Genomic DNA, 13,007 nt, shown 5'->3' with positions numbered 1-13,007 from the left:
TCAGCAAAGATTCAAGCTTAATGATAGAACTGGAACACTAGCAGATTTGACAATCTCACCACCTTCAGATATTGAACAGAAATGGAGTGGGAGTGATGGAAGGTTTTAGGACATGGTGAGAAACAGCTTCCTAAAACCATTACTGAGAAAGAAAGAGAGAGTGCTATGGATGTACCAGACATTTAGAGGGCCCAGGTTTAGTCTGACCTGGTACCACCCAAGGAAAGAAAAACATTCAGACTAAGGTGGCTGTGGGTTTACAGGAGGCAGTCTTCTGTCTGGAGTCAGTGTCAATCTAAAGGGCTATTCAATCTAAATTTGGTTTAAAGGTTTTAAAATAAAACCATAAGAGAGAGAGAGAGAGCAGTGATGGCTTTGAAGCTGCTCATTCACAGTTATCACCTGGGCAGTACAGTGGGCATCCATACAGTTTTTCATATCTAGGCATTTTAAAGTGATAGTTGTGTGACCAAATGGACACCCATTCCTGGCTTTTTTAACTGTAATGGGCAAAAATAGGCACATACAATTTAATCAGTAAAACAAATGACTTTGATCCCTGTGTCAATATCTTTTGAAAGTTACTGCAACCCAAAAATAAAAATAATTTTTAGACTGACATATTTTGCAGTCACAAATCAACTGTGTTTTAAAACCATTTTTCTAAAGCTGAATCCACACCTGCACACTAATTTGTCCTTACCTTGATCCCAATCCTGTCTGAACACACAATGTTCCTCCAGTTTTGCAGTGAAAGCACTGCTTTTAGATGCTCCAGGGCATTAATGTTTTAGTTTTTTAAAAAAACCTTTTTAACTCCGGTTTCTAGGGAAATACATTTTAAAAAATGTTTGCCTTGTACCCCAAATCAGGATTGGGGTGGATTCAGGGTCGGGTGGGGTAGTTGGAGAGCTGGACATGTTGGTGGCTGGTTACCTAGGTCCAGCAAGTGTGGTACTGCCATTTTTAAAAAAATATTGAGATTATGTATGGGTGGGAGGTGGGAAAAATCATACTGGAAAGGGTCCTGAAGGGGTTGACCTTGGCATCCATATCCTGCAAGACATTTTTTTTTAAAGTTCATTATGCCTCTGGAGACCAGAGGTTGATTCCCCATTTGGCCATGAAGTCGGAAATGACATGAAGGCACACAACAACAAAATATGTATGCATGCAGATATCTGCATATTGGAATATTTGAAAGGACAGCTCCATTTCAGAAGCCCTCTAAGCCTTTGAATAGTAGAATAAGCAGATATACATACATACATACATACATACATACACACACTGAACATTAAAAAAAATTGACACCATGCTTGCTGGACATGGATGCCAAGGTAAACCTTTTTTGGACTTTTCTTACCATGAACTTTGCCCAACTCAAGCTGGCAAGGATCAAGTTATGAATAATCAGAGACTAACCTCTACCCCCACCTGAAAGAGCCCCAAACAACCCTGATAAGACTTCTGCCCTACTGTTCATTAACCAGGTAATTTTATACATATATACACATAAAGAAGCCCTATTGAGTTCAATGGGTCTTACTCCTAGGTAAGAGAACTGAAGATTTCAGCATTATTGCACAATAAATTCCTTTGGACTGAGCAAGAAATAGATTAAAAGAAACATAAAGAGGACTGAGCTGTAATTTTTGCTGTACTGAATCGATAGGCTTACAAACTAGCTGTTTCTTTCTGTAGGGCTTTTTTAATTTCTGTTAATCTTGAGGGAAGATCATGCGAGGAACTTAAAATGGTGTGGCCTAAACTGAATGAGGAGGCATTTAATTCTCTAGACAGACAGGCAGGCACACAGACACACATGGGATGGACAGATTGTGGGGTTACTGAGCTGCAGTGGTCATGAGACCTAAAATCATCCGATACAGTGAATACATGAACATGGTAGAAATGCTCTTTTGTACTAACTTCAGAGTATGGGAACTGTGTGGCATTCAAAACCAATGTAAGTTCAGATTAAAATGAGTTTGTGTGATGTTAACAGGTTCAGACTGGGTCAGGATCCTGTGCACTTGAGATGGGATATAGTCCTCATGTGGATTCAGCCTAAGCTTTGGTAAGAACTTTATGTTTTTTTCTTTCTTTTTAATTCAGGCATTTTCTGGTGATGTCTAGGATCATAAAAATGGTAAAAATATTGGTATGGGTAAATGTATTTGTAGATCTGTTTTGATTTCGTCTTGTTCTTCAGCCCCATTCCCTACATTCAATACAATTGTTAGCATTATATAAAGTGAACATGCTTCCATTCATGAGCCCTTTGAATGGGAGAAGAGACACCCAAAAATTATCTCTTAAAATTGTCACCAATCTATTATTTCTTCTTTTTTTCATGTATATCTCACCTTTCTCCAAATATAGGACCCAAAGTGGTTGACAACTGCACTAATGTGAAACAGCTTAAAAGCATACATATACCTGTTTTCTGTTTCTTTTATATCTTCTGTTCCTTTGGCGATCAGTGTCACACAAAACTAAAAACACTATGGATGCTGTAACTCCAAGCTCACTCCAACAGCAGCATGTTTTCTTTTGATTAAGAAAAATATAATTTTAGAAAATGATTATAACATTAAATTTATAATATGGATTTTTTGAACGGTTGTATTGACTGAAAAATGAAAAAGGAACACACTGGGAGACTATAAATATTACATTGCCTGCCTTGACAATGTAAGTATAATACCTTAGGTAGTTTGGTAGAATTATACCTGTTGGATCCTTCATACATCCTGCTGTCACTATTTTCTGAGTGATGGTAGCAGTATATTCACTATGGTTGCCATGTGCATCAAAGAGGGCATAATGTCAGACAGACTATAAATCTTGGAATAGGTAGGCTCTTCTATAAAATCACAATAACAGGCACCCAGAAACAACAGAGTACCGAAGGAACATATTACCACACTTTCTCATATGCTCCAAATGTTTAAAATGTTCAAAAAGTCTCCTTCTTTGGAGATTTATAAGCAGAGGCTGGATGTCCATCTGTCAGGAGTGCTTTGATCGGGTATTCTTGCATGGCAGCAGGCTGGATTGGATGGCCCTTCCAGCTATATGAATCTATGATTCAAGGTGATGTTGAGATGCAGAATGAAATCAAAGAAGTATCAAAACCAAAATGTTTTAGTAGTGGTAACTCCATTTACCATCATAAGGGTAATCTGGAATCCTGTTGGATCACTTTGTTTTTGTGCAGGTTCAAGTTGTTTCTGACTTATGGCAATCTTGGGTTTGGGTTTTTTTTTGGGGGGGGGGAGATTTGTTCAGAAGTAGTTTGGCTTTGCCATTGTCTAAGGCTGAAAAAGTATGACTTGCCCAAGGTAACCCAGTGGGTTTCCATGGCCAAATGGGGATTCTAACCCTGCTCTCCAGAGTTGTATTCCAAACCTCAAACCATTACACAAAGCTGGCTCTCTGATGGATCACTATAGTAGTGTAAAAACAGTTATGGTAGAGGTTGCACCAAAGGTTACATAAATGCACTATCCAATTATTCAGCAGGGTAACACACATAGCCCTCTTTTTCAGTTTGCACTTGGTGAATGAGGGAACCATTTAACTGTTGCACCAGGAGTGAGGCCTTGGTGTCCACTGTACAGCTGTTGGCTGGGTTATATTTATGCTATGCCAAATGTTTATAGGATCTTGGCCATAAACTGGATAAATAAATGCATGTTCTGATTGCAACAAAGAAACAACATTTTAAGATCCTTTTTAAAAACAAGCATGCCCTAGAACAGTTGATCATGGAACTGAATAGACAGGTGACTAATCCTGAGTGGAGCTCAGGAATATTCTGGGAAGGAAGTGTTGCTGAACTAACTGGAACAGTGTCCAGAGTACTATAAAAGATAAAATAGATGTAATTGGAAAATAGCCAAGGAATCAAAGCCAGCCACATTTGACTTCAAACGAGGACATTGTCTATGTAAGAAGGAACTGGTAAAAAGAAATATGAAATGAAGAATTAAGAAAGTCAAATGTGTCCACAATGCTTGGGGTTACTCCAAACCATAGCCATAGAAGTTGAGCTAGAATTTCTGCCACATGTCCAGAAAGGTACTACAAAGTCCAAGAGATCACCAGGAAAGTTAATGAGAAGTGTGAAGGAAATTAGTTTCCCTCTTTGGAAAACCAAATAATTGAAGGGCTGAAGCATCTCTGTCCTCCATTAGAAAATATAATATTTCAAGGTTTTTATCTTAAAAATATTGGGGGGTGGGGTTAGCTTAGAAAAAAAAGTGGTAAAGAGAGACTTGACAGAGATCTGTATGGCAGGGAGAAATAGGAAAACAGTGGAAAACAGACCTGTGTACTAAAACCCAGAGTCATCCTGTGAAAAAGAACACAGAAATTTTTAGAATAGGCAACCAAATGTTCACTGTTTACTGTTAAAATGAGGTTGCGGCACAAGATGGTATGATGGCTGTTTCTCTCTTTGCTGTCCTTCCATTGACAAGTGGAAACTTTACTATTCCAACAGGTTTTTAAAAACTCCCTACAATGGTCTTGTAATGATGTGCTATCTTGTTGATTTTTATCTTCTGTTTTTAATTATTTTAAGTGGCTTTAATTGTTTAACTGCATTTTAAAATGATCTGCATTGTAAAATTTATATTTGCTGGCACTTACTATAATGTATATATTTACTGATGATTTTAAATGTATTTTAATCTATATTGGTTTTAATCTTCTGAATGATGCTTACTAGCAGAAACCAACAAAGACATGGAACAATTACTGAAGAAGTTTGATGAGGAAAGTGCCAAGGCAGGCTTAATGTTGAACATTAAGAAAATAAAAATAGTGACCACAGAAAATTTACAAGAAATCATTCTAGATAACAAGCGAATTGAAATAGTCAAAGGGTTCCAATACCTTGGATCAAACATTGATCAGAATGGAGACTGCCGTCAAGAAATATGAAGACTACATGTTGGAAGGGCAATTATCAAGGAAACGGACAGGATCCTAAAATGTTAAGCTATAACTGAACACTAAAATGAGGATCATTCAAGCCACCAGTGGCTAAAGAAATATGACTCTGGAGACCAGGATTTGATTCCCAGCTTAACCATGAAACCCACTGGGTGACCGTGGACATGTCCTAATCTCTCAACCTCAGGGGAAGACAAGGACAAATCTCGTCTGAACATATCCTTCCAAGAAAACCCCATGATAGGTTTGTCTTAGGGTTGCCATAAGTCAGAAATGACTTGATGGCACACCGCAACAACATCTATAATGTGATCCAGTTAAAATGGATTTATGCATGCTTTAACACACCTATGATTGTCCTACAGACAATTACAGATAGGAATCACAGAAGAATACAAATAATATATATGTAATTATGCACAAAGCATGTGGAAGGCAACATTAATTGTCTTTTCAGGCTTCTGCATAATAGCGCCTCTGTCAAAATATTAGAAGATTGATCTGCACCACAAGCTGGATGCCATTGCTTCCTAACCTTGTGGCTTTGCTCTCCATAACCCCTTTCTTCATGTCTTCTTGAGCCTTCATTCTGACCATCAGTTTTCCCTCAGATTCCCTTCTTAGATTCTATATGAGAGACAGGTTGTATTTTTCTTGCTTATCAACAAGATCTGCTTGAATCAAACAATTGATAGTTTATTGATAGAACTTGTGGCCACATAAAATTTATTTATTGTATTTATTTATACTAGAACTTATATCTAGCCTTTCTGGGGTTTATACATCACTTAGGGCAGGTAATTATTTTTGTCTCCCTATGTGTAATGATTCCCATTGGCTGAAATACCTTTTAAAAGATTAGCATACACAAGAACTATGCAAAGTGAACTGCAATTTAGCAAGGGAAATCATATTAATCAGTAAAATCTGAGATGCAACACAATCAAGCTACTTTTAGCAGCATCAGAGCTAGAAACAGATCAGAAAATTTTGAGAAAGGGTGCTCTTAGTGCAAAAGTGGTAGAGAGCACAAAGAGATAGGTATTGTCAGGGGGAAAATCAAGCTGAAGAACAGAGTCTTAAAAGCATAGGAGACAGAGATGCATTTGTCACCTTTTCGGTATTCTTCACATGCACAGAAACGCAAAGCTAAATTCTTCAAACTGAAATAAAAGATGTATACAACCACATCAACTACAAGAATGATGCAAGGAGGTCACCTTTTTACTTTTGAAGATGAGACAGTGAGGGTGGTAGTTATGGCAGCCAGCTGAGCATTTTCACCAATGTGAAATTTCTAGGTGAATCTTAGGACATTACTGTATGCAATGTTTAAACAGTGATTACACCAGGAAAGAAGTGGGTTCGGTGATACTCATTGCATGACTGCCTTTTTATGATTAAAGCCTGCCCTCCCCATCCATGGGCATCAAGCCCCATTGCCCTAATGCCTGCATGTGCACATGGCTGTGATGGAGTGGTCACATGCTGCCATTGAAAAACATGGGACTTGAGGACCCATGTTTTTTTTCCATCCAAGGGGAGGGGAGAGGTCCAGAATGGAACTCCCATGGATACTAAGGACAGACTCTACTACTGAAACTGCTGCAAGAATTGGGTTCATGTGGTAAAGTCCTTAGAATTCCTATTCAGCCAATGAATCCAAGGAATCTTGAAAAGGGGGAATGCTGAAAAAGGTCCTTAGAGGAGACATTGCTTATTTGTTGATGAGCTTTACCTACAACAAAATTGTGTGTAAAATTGTATGAGGTTATCTGCAAGGGTATAGCTGCTGGGTGGGTGTGGGTGAGGGGAGAATAAGGGCATTATAGTCAGCTCTCCATATCTACAGATTTTTATTTATCCACGGGTTCAAGCATTGAAAATATTTTAAAAATATATAAATTCTAAAAAGCAAACATTGATTTTGCCATTTTATATAAGAGACTTGAACATCCATGGACTTGGGTATCCATTGGGGGGGGGGGGGGGTGTTTCCTGGAAACAAATCCCAGTGGATACCAAGGGCCCACTGTACTACTTCAAATAAAAATTCTGCCATCCCAAATTAAATTTTCCTCCAGTTACCAAATTTCTAGCATTGCAGGGAGTAAGATATTAAAAGTTAACAGTTAAAGCACTTGCATTTGCTGCACAGATAACTTTGTCTGCCCCCCCCCCCTTTCATGCCTGTATTTCTAAATCAACAACTGATTTTTTAAGCAAAGGGATCTTGTAGCACCTTTGAGACTAACTGAGTGAAAGAAGGTGTAACATAAGCTTTCATAGACAGGGTCTCCTTAGATGCATGAATGCACTTGATGCAACTGAGGAAGCAGCCCAAGGCCTAATCTGCACTGCAGAAGTAATGCAGTTTGACACTACTTTAACTGACATGGCTCAATGCTATGGAATTCTGGGATCTGTAGTTTTTTGTGGCACAGGAGCTCTCTGACAGAGAAGGCTAAATACCATACAAAACTAAGTGAACATAGTTCTGTATAGGGCTGCCATAATTGTCCACTTTTACCAGGGACAAAATGTAGGACAAATTCAAGACCAAACTGTAGGGCAACTGCAGGACAAAACTCAGCTCAAAATGTAGGACATTTAAGGTCCACCATTTTTCTTCAATGTCCTACATTTTGGGCTGAGTTTTGTCCTGCAGTTGTCCTACAGTTTGGTCTTGAATTTGTTCCACATTTTGTCCCTGGTAAAAGTGGACAATTATGGCAACCCTAGTTCTGTATCAAGTGACATCACTCACACATAGGGTTGCCAAGTCTGAACTAGGGAGACAACTTGTGATGTAACAGCAGGTGGGCTCTGATGATATTGCAAAGGTGATACAAGGGTTAGCTCCTTATATTGTCATTTAAACATGATGCATTAAGCATCAACTGCAGTTTGTACAAAGTAAGCCATTCAAATACAAATCCAAGTCTAACAAATGAAGAATACAAAAAGAGAAGGAGTGAGCAAGAGCTTAAGACACAGAGACTTTTCAAGGGAGTATTCTCACCCTGAGATTCCTCCCTCTCCTGCTGAAAACCAGAGAAGAGACTCTAGGCCTTGAGATCTGGGAATCAGTTGTTTAGCTGCACAATAGTGGCTGAGATCTTGTGTGCATGTGCGCTCCTGCATCACTCTATACAAACAGGAGTGTCCTGGAACCAAAAATAATATCTTGTTTTGTTATTAAGGAATGCATACCCTTTCATGTACAGTACATACTATTTTGGATTTCTGTTTTTGTTTATTGATCCAATTTGTGTCCAACTCCTTGCTTGCTCTCCTGTGAAGCCTGAAACAGCTATGCTGCTAGAAGATGAAAGATAAATAGTTGGTTGTGTTCACTGTTCCTGTCAGTCTTGCATTGATGTGGCATTTTTGGAAACATTTCCTTACAAAGAGTAGGTAACAAAGCATGTCACACTTCTCCCTTTAGCTTTTATCCATCTACGCACTTCTGAAAGGTACAGTTCAGATGGGGATTAGAGAGAAAAGCACAGTATGAAAAGGGATTTTCTCTTAACTAACGCCCTGTCATCAAAAAAAATTTCAACCAGGTTCGTTATTTGACAATATTTTTCAGTGTGCTTGCATTGTACTGCAGCAGTAAACACTCCTTTCATGCACCTGACCTTTCAGAGACTCGTTAAATTTAATGAGTTTAAAGCAAGAGTGATAAAAGGGATCTTGCCAAGCAAAACACATTCAGCTCTTTTATTTGGCCAAAACAGATTTGCAACTGAGGGAAACAGCAGAGAGTTTTCCCGAAATCATCCTGCACTCCCCTCCCTATCACTGAACCTGATGACTTCTAGATTTCCTGGAAAATGAATGTTGCTATGTTGTTTCGGAATTCCTCCCCACTGACCCACATCTGAACAACTGGTGGTTGAATAACTAATTGTTTGGGGTTATTCTTTGAAACACTTTTAGCTTTCTTTCAATATTGTCAATATTGTCACTACAGTGGGATGACTGCTCAGGGCCGGCCCAATATATTTTGCTGCCAAAATATCCCAAAATGTTTCCTTGATGAAAAACAAGATAGAGCTTCTTTCCCATTGCATGCGTGTATGCTTTTTTTTTAAACATACCAGATTGGCAGTTGAAACGTTTTTCAACTCTGGCAATGGATAGTATTCTTATGTGAAGGTAATGGTCTAGTTGCAGGGGTACAGAAAGAAATAGCTTTCATTTCCCAAAATCTTGTCTCAGTCTGACCACCAAATGCAGGAATGAGCAGCCATGGAGGGTCCAAAGACAGTTTTCAAGTCATGTGGAGCCCATCTGGGTTACACCTCCATCATTTCAATGAACCTAGAAGCTACTTTTGTTAAACAAATAAATAAATATTAGACAATTAAACTATTAAAATACAATAAAAATGAATACACATAAACTAAAGCTAAGCCAAACATGAAGAAACAGCATGTGGAATACTTCTTTATAGGCTGTTGTATCACTCCAGAATTCAGGTGAGGTATTTCTTGCCACCTTGTGTGATGAAATTTCTGCCTTTGGGGGAGGCTAAATTAAAATCATCTACATGATCTACTAGATTCCCGTGTGTGAGGAGATCCAGCACATATGAATCATCTTGCAACAAATGTACTAGCAACAGCAAAAAATCCTCTATTTGATTCTGTGTAATAATGTGCTTGTCACACAAGTGTCCCTTCTTCCTATTTCGAAGCAGTGATAAGTTTCAGAGTGTGAAATTCATCTCTGGTTTAGTCATGTATGTTGTGTCCCTGAAGCAAAAGGGCATACGCTTTGTTTAAAAATACCTCGGCAAAAAAGAGCTCTGTTTCTCAAAGATTATTTCTTACAACAGTTGGGAAGTCGGGAAAGATGGCTGCTCAGCTGGTGCAAATGGTTGCAGCTGCTTTTGAACTCAGTAGGAATTCAGTAGCAAACACAGAGAAGTTGTTTGGCAGCAGGGAAAGATTAGTGAGAGGATACACAAAGGACGGGTTTTGCACTGCCCGTTCCATGCTGGGAGAAAAAGGACTTTCTGCATGATCCTTCCATGTATTGCAGTCCTCTTTCAGCCATTACACTATACATTGTCACAAATGACATTGCAGCAACAATTGTAGCTGCAGCCAGGAGATGATTTCCTCACCCCAAAACTTCACTCTCCCTGAAGAGTTGAAAGTCAGATAATAGATACATGATGGATTACTCACAGTGTGAATGCTCACTTTAAAAAAAATGTTGCTCTGGTCAAACAGATTTTGAAGCATGGCAAATGCTTGTAAAACTTCCTCCAACTGAGATTGTACAACTAGGACAAACAAAACACATCCACCCCTTGCGGTAAACCATTCAGACAACAACACACATTTCACCATCTCTCTGAGTAAATTACTCTGAACCACTCTTTTGGGTTCCAGGGGGTACTTTATCAATAAATATTGCAAACACAGTCAGAGTGTTTTCAAATGATCTGCAAATTTAAATGAGGTACAAACCCAGCAAAAATGCAACATATTCCATAACAGAATATGGCATGTTACAAATTTCCCAAAGCTCCATCTACCCAATAAGTTACCAAGTGGAGAATTTGCATTCTCAGTTTTTTCAAATACTGTATGTGGATCAATGAAAATACAAGATAAGTACAAGCAGAAACCTACAAGGATGAATTCACTATTCCCTCCTCTCATAAATCTATTAATCTGTTGCCTAATTCAAGACGACAATGACCTAATTCATATTCCATGGCAAAACAGTTCTTTTCCATGCCACCCCTCACTGTGTCTGAGTTAAACTTTACAAGCATAGTGCTTAAGATTTTCCCATCCACTGGACCAAACAAAAATCCATAAGGGGTTACAAATACATACTGGTTGGGATCCATAGACCAGTCAAGGTTAAGAAATTTATTATTTTTTAAAAAAATCTATTAATCATAAAAACAAGATTCATCAAACCAACACAGCATGAAACACACTGAACACAATATCCTCCAATGTCACTCAGATTAATTACATCATTTAACAATTAATAAGTAAATCTTTCCATAATTACTGTGTGATGTAGGTGGGCAGCACTGTCTGCTATTCTAGTAGAATAATTGATAAATGGGGCCCATGTTGCATAGAATACATGATGTGGCTGGTCCTTATTTTTTCATGCACGTACATGACCAGTTTTTCCAAGAGGGCCAGGGACCAACAGCTCTTCTTCTATTCAGCTTGATTCAAAATAGCATGCTATTGGAAAGATGCAATGAATCTCTTCTCTTCAGGAATTTCATAGATGGAACATTTCCTGACATTTTATTGCCTGGAACAATATGGACTCTTCAACAAGCATCTGCAAATGTTGAGGTGGGTTCTACTGATAATGTAAGAAAATGTTGACGTTGGGGGATGGTATTCCTATACTTGATATGTTTATATCTTCTTGTTGTATGCCTTCAAGTCATTTCCAATTTATGGTAAATAATAATAATAATAATAATAATAATAATAATAATAATAATAATAATAATTTGTATCCCGCCTCTCCCTGTATTGGATCAAGGCGGGTAACAACAAACAAAAGAACAATAAAAGTGCTACACAGCAAATCATGGCGTTTTAACATGCAGACTGGTTTAACAGCCATTCCCTCTTGGAAAAAAACAGGAATTCAATTTGGGGATAGAAATTTAATATATAATAGGATAATTTGTAGTAAAAAGGGGTTCTCTGGAGCTGGGTGGGGATAATATTGTCTGCCTTTACCAGAACTGGAAATTTTACTTTTTAAAATGAATTAGGGCCTGAACAGACAGGAGGTATGATGTTTAAATGACACATACATCTTATGAGGCCAGAAGCTGTTCTAAAGCTGTGTTCCAGTCCTTAGGACTGGAGTGTGGCTTTGGTGCAGCTACTGGCCTCTTAGGACACATGCATCATTTAAACAGCATACCTCCAAAGAGACCCGAAGCAGCTTTATTTTTATCTGTCTGTTCAGGCCCTTAGTTATGTTATTCACTACTCTGATCATTCACCAGGTCATTACTTATTGACCACTCAACAAGTCATTGCTGTTACTGTAGTCCAAAAAGTAGTTCACCCAGTTACCTGTTACTAGCACTTTTACTATTGCACCATTGAAAACATTATCTGGTTCTCCCAACCCCTGACCATAAGAATTCTAAATAGATTACCCCTACCTTGCCCTACAGCACAATAGATGATCCAGATGTCACATGTGTTGCACAAAGAGGCTTTGGGTCTGTACACAAAGCAAAGAAAAGACTGAAATCCACTGCAAAACTAATCCTGGCAATGAGAACGGATTGCAACTACCACAATACATTCTGGGTATCCCTAGTTGCTTGTGCAATAGCGGTAATGAAGCATAATTGACTTTCACACTATTGCAATCACGCTTCATTCCCGCTATCATAAATACATTCATGGGAGTTCCCCATAAATGGTTTATTGCCGGAGCATTGCATATTATTCATGGGAGAACTCCCAAATGTGCATGACGTGGTGTGAAAATCTTCCTCACAATCAGGCAAGGATTGTGCCTTCTTCTTCCTGGTGGCGCAGTGGTTAAATGCCTGTACTGCAGCCACTCACTCAAAACCATAAGGTTGTGAGTTCAATACTAGCAAAAGGGCTCAAGCTCGACTCAGGCTTGCATCCTCCTGAGGAGGTCGCTAAAATGAGTACCCAGCTTATTGGGGGCAATTAGCTTACAGTTGTAAACCGCTTAGACACTGCTAGTTTGGTATGAAGCAGTATATAAATGAAGCTGTTTGTTTTTGTTTTTGTTTTCCCCCATGTGATAAAGTTCCTGGCAAGGCAGTGCTTTCCCTCTTTGTCTCCATTCATGTATTTTCTTTCTCTTTCTGGCAGTAGCAGCAGTCTCTTTGGACAGAGTGAAGCAGGGGAGAAAAAAATAAGATACGTTTTAAAAGATTATATATATATATATTACAATTTGCCTCAGTTTTCAGTGAGCCTTATGTTTTCAATGTCTTTCCTCCTCCTCCTCTTCCTCCTACTTTTCTCTTTCTCTTT

This window comes from Sceloporus occidentalis, unplaced genomic scaffold (genome assembly GCF_023333645.1).
Source record: "Sceloporus occidentalis isolate IW3139 unplaced genomic scaffold, rSceOcc1.0.p SCAF_7, whole genome shotgun sequence".
NCBI lineage: Eukaryota > Metazoa > Chordata > Lepidosauria > Squamata > Phrynosomatidae > Sceloporus > Sceloporus occidentalis.
Note: the sequence above shows the minus strand (reverse complement) of the source record.